The sequence below is a fragment of the Mus caroli genome, unplaced genomic scaffold (genome assembly GCF_978045245.1).
Source record: "Mus caroli unplaced genomic scaffold, Mus_caroli_1 scaffold_13, whole genome shotgun sequence".
NCBI lineage: Eukaryota > Metazoa > Chordata > Mammalia > Rodentia > Muridae > Mus > Mus caroli.
In genome coordinates, this window is record NW_028227268.1 from 91,233,833 (window position 1) to 91,238,098 (window position 4,266).

Here is a 4,266-nt window from a genome sequence, read left to right on the forward strand (position 1 = left end):
AAATAGACTATTATAATTCTGTGACAAAGGGTTTTTATTTATTTTATTTTATGTAAATTTTATTTATTTATATTTTATTATTTATATTACAACTCCGTGAGAAATCTGTAACACAAGATTTGAGAGGATTACAACAGAAGATCTTACCTAGTTTGAAAGGACTGAGAAAAATTTCAGAATAACAATGAATTTTAAATTGTGTCCTGATTGTGAGCTGGAATGTGATAGAGGACCTCACGGTTTGGAGATGGAGGAGCCCCTGGGAGCAATCCCACCAGAGGGCAAGTAGGACTGGGCATTGTGAGCCAAGCCATTATTAGAACCAATTCTAGACCTGATCTGGTGTCCCGATGGGAAACAGGTTCCCTTCGTATATTGTCAAAGTAATTCTACTCTAACGGGCAGACCCAGCATCTCACCAAGACTGTAAAAGTTATTTTTGGCTCAGGGAAGAGCCTCATGGACATGACATGTACAGTTAGGGACCCGTGCTCCCTCCATCCTGTGGTTCTATAATCCCTGAAGGTGGGGAGTCCCCAGATTGTACATGCTGAAGGCTGGGGAGGGTTAGTGAGAAAGAGCAGGAAAGCACATCACCGACTTAAAAGAGCCAACCTAGACACTCTGCGTTCCACACCTGCTCACACAGGGCAGGGATGACCGGCATGTATGAAATTGTCCACGTTCATTCACACACAGTGATGATGACGGGCATGATAAAAGCGTGGACAAAAGAGGCAGACCTGGTGATAACTTCCAATAGGAAAAGGGATTGTGAGAGGTTCCAGGGACCTGGAAAGCTCTGTCAGGATCAGCATCAACTTGAGTAGCAGAGAGAGCACTAAGCACTGCAGAAGGAATGGGAACACTGAGCACTATGGAAGGAATGGGAACACTGATCACCGTGGAAGGAATGGGAGTACTGAGCACTGTAGAAGGAATGGGAGTACTGAGCACTGTAGAAGAAATGGAAACACTGAGCACTGTAGAAGAAATGGGAGCACTGAGCACTTGGAAGGTATGGGAGCACTGAGCCCTGTGAAAGGAATGGACTACAGCAGGGCTCAGCAGGATTCAGTGGGCATGGGCCACAGAGCTGATTTGCTGAGTGGATCGTGAGTGCAAAAAGGAGCAACTGAGGCATGAAGCCAATATGACAGCTGTTTTATCTGGAGTGTGACTCCTGCACATCTCTGATGTATAAAGATTTATTTGTAATAAGAACCCATTGCTACTCTTTAAGGCCTTAGGATACTCAGCTTATATAAAGCCTCATGCACTATCACCCTCCCAAACGTTAGCCTTCCAGAATTAGAAAGTGGCTTTATACACAAGTCCTTACAAATAAACGCAAGCACACACACATCAGATGATCCAATGAGTGTCTCTAATGACATTAAAACTTCCAAGTCTAAAAGAAATTCAAGTCTGTGTAGCGCAGTAGCCACCAGAGTGGCCTTCTCCAGTAGCTAGCTGATAAGAGTAGATGCAGATAGACTCACAGACAAACATTAGGCGGAACTCTGGGAACTCTGCAAAAGAGGGGGAGGAAGGATTGTAGTAGCTGGAGAGTCAAGGATACCAGGAGACTAAGACCAATCCATTAAGCATGGGGCTCCCAGAGACTGAAGCAGCAATCATGGAGCCTGCATGGGTCTGTGCTAGACCCTCTGCACACTTGCTGTGGTTGTTTAACTTGGGGTTTTTGTGGGATGCCTAACAATGGGAGTGGGGATATCTCTGATTCTTTTCCTATTGGGTTGCCTTGTCTAGACGATATGAGGGTTTGTGCCAGGTCTCACTGTATCTTGGCATGATGTGTTTGATTGATATCATTCTTTTCTGAAGGGAAACAGAAGAGCAGTGAATGTGGGATGAGAGGCGAGGCTGGGGAACTGGAAACTGGGAGGAGTGGAGTGAGGAAAGGCTGTGGTTGGGATGTGTTGTATGGGAGAAAAATACAAAAAGAAAAAAGTTCAGGTATCTGAAGCAACTTTGATATAAACTACAAGTGAGTGAGTGAATGTGTTGCTGTAGGTAGGACTGTGTCACTTCCGACTGCCAGGGAATGAAGAGACAGCAAGCAGAGAAGGAATCCGAGGCTGATCTTGGTGCTTTTCACTGAGGGAGGTCAAGATAGACTTGCATTTGCCTGAGGCAGATAATGATGGGTGAGTTAGTTAGATGACAGATAATGGATAATGCACACACACACACACACACGAATACACACACATACACAGGAATACACACACTCACATGCATGCATACATACTACATAGGTCATGCCAAGAGGGACTAAAAGCAACACAGCTCTGTACTGATAAGCATACTTAACACCCAAGTCTTGGTTCCTTAGTATCTTTTGCAATAGGAGAAACTAAGGCTTCTTGGAAACACAACAGAGTCCAGGACTAGAAAGGGGAAAGAAGATGTTTAGATGAGCCTGGAGGGCGAACTGAGAAGATAATGAGTACTGGAGGGAGGTGTGGCTCAGTAGTCGAGCACTCCCGTGGCATGTTCAGGTCTGTGGGTTTGTTCCTTAGCAGTGCAAAATATGTACACACACATGCATGCATATATATACACACAACTATACACAAACATATATACACACAGTATATGTACATATGTATATGCACACACATTCATACATGCCCCACATACATGTATGCACACATACATACACATCTATACATGTATTCACACAGACATGAATATATATATACATACATGTATACATGGACACATGCATATAGACACACACGCACATACATACCTGCATCTTTTCATACACACATTTATGTAATACACATATGCACATATACATGTGTAAATACTATATACTATATACACATATATACACACATGTGTACATACATTTACATATACAATCACATATACACATATATACACACATATTTACATACATTAATATGCCCATACATAAATGTTCTGTGGGATTGCAGGTCATATCTTGCATCTCAAAAGGGATTTTAGTTGCAAATCCGGTGACATTTGAATAAAGTCTATAGTTTTATTTTTAAAAATAATCTATGTGAAGAGCTTGCTTAACATTTTTTTCAGAATATGTGACTGTGAAGTAACATTTTAATTTTACCATTAAAAATTATATTTTGAAGCTGGGCAGTGGTGGCGCATGCCTTTAATCCCAACACTTGGGAGGCAGAGGCAGGTGGATTTCTGAATTCGAGGCCAGCCTGGTCTACAGAGTGAGTTCCAGGACAGCCAGGGATACACAGAGAAACCCTCTCTCAAAAAAAAAACAAAAGAAAAGAAAAAAATTATATTTTGATACAACTAAATGCAAGAACTAAAATTGTGCATAGAGATGGGAAATGGGTCACCCCTGGTTCCGACAGTCTGTAAGTGGGACCAGGGAAAGAACCACAGCTGTAAGCTTCCAAAACGCAGACAGAAAGGAGCCAGTTTTATGTTATAGGGCCTTCAAGGCAGTTAACATGCTTAGCCCACAGCAGCCCTGTAGGAGAGTGAGGTGCTTATAAATAATTCCACTTTCCAATCAGGGAAACCCAAGCACAGTGAGGGGCTTAGCAGTAGGAGGGATTGGTTGTGTCTATTGCAGGTGAATTGTTGAGAATCATTTCATGAGATCCTCATCAAACGAGGCAAACGCAATGGTGATCCCGATGTGAAGGATAAGGCAGCTGCAGTGTAGAGAAGAGCTGGCAGATACAGGCTGCTTTCCCCACTCTCAGGGATACTACGGACCCCTTGCCCCATCCTGTGCAGGCTGAAACCCAGCCCAGTGCTCACCAGGATCCTCAGATGAGACACACTCAGACCATCCACAGACTCTAAGCGCCGTCCTTTTGATTGAAAGCAGAGAAAGACAAAGAAAGAGGAGACCCAGGAGACGCAGAGGAAGAAGCAGCAGGTTTCCAGAGGGCAATCTGGCCAGTGGAGGGCAACTGTGACCAGTTGAGCTCCTGGGTCCATGTTCCCTCAGAGGGGACGATCCTTTCTGATGGATGAAAGGACAGGAGAGGGGCTTGGGGGGGTAAATGCTGTGTTATGCTAGACTGAGTCTGATGATGGCATTGACGTTGCCAAGGAAACCAGCCTTTTCTCTCGACTACTCACACCTGCTAGTTTTTTGGACTTCTTGGGAAAAAGAAGATGAGGAATTTATCTCTGCTTCTCCTGAGTCCCCAGTCAGATTAGGCTGGGGTGGGGGTGGGGGTGGGGGTGGGGGAATGAACTGATCGTGGCAGTTGGCAGTTA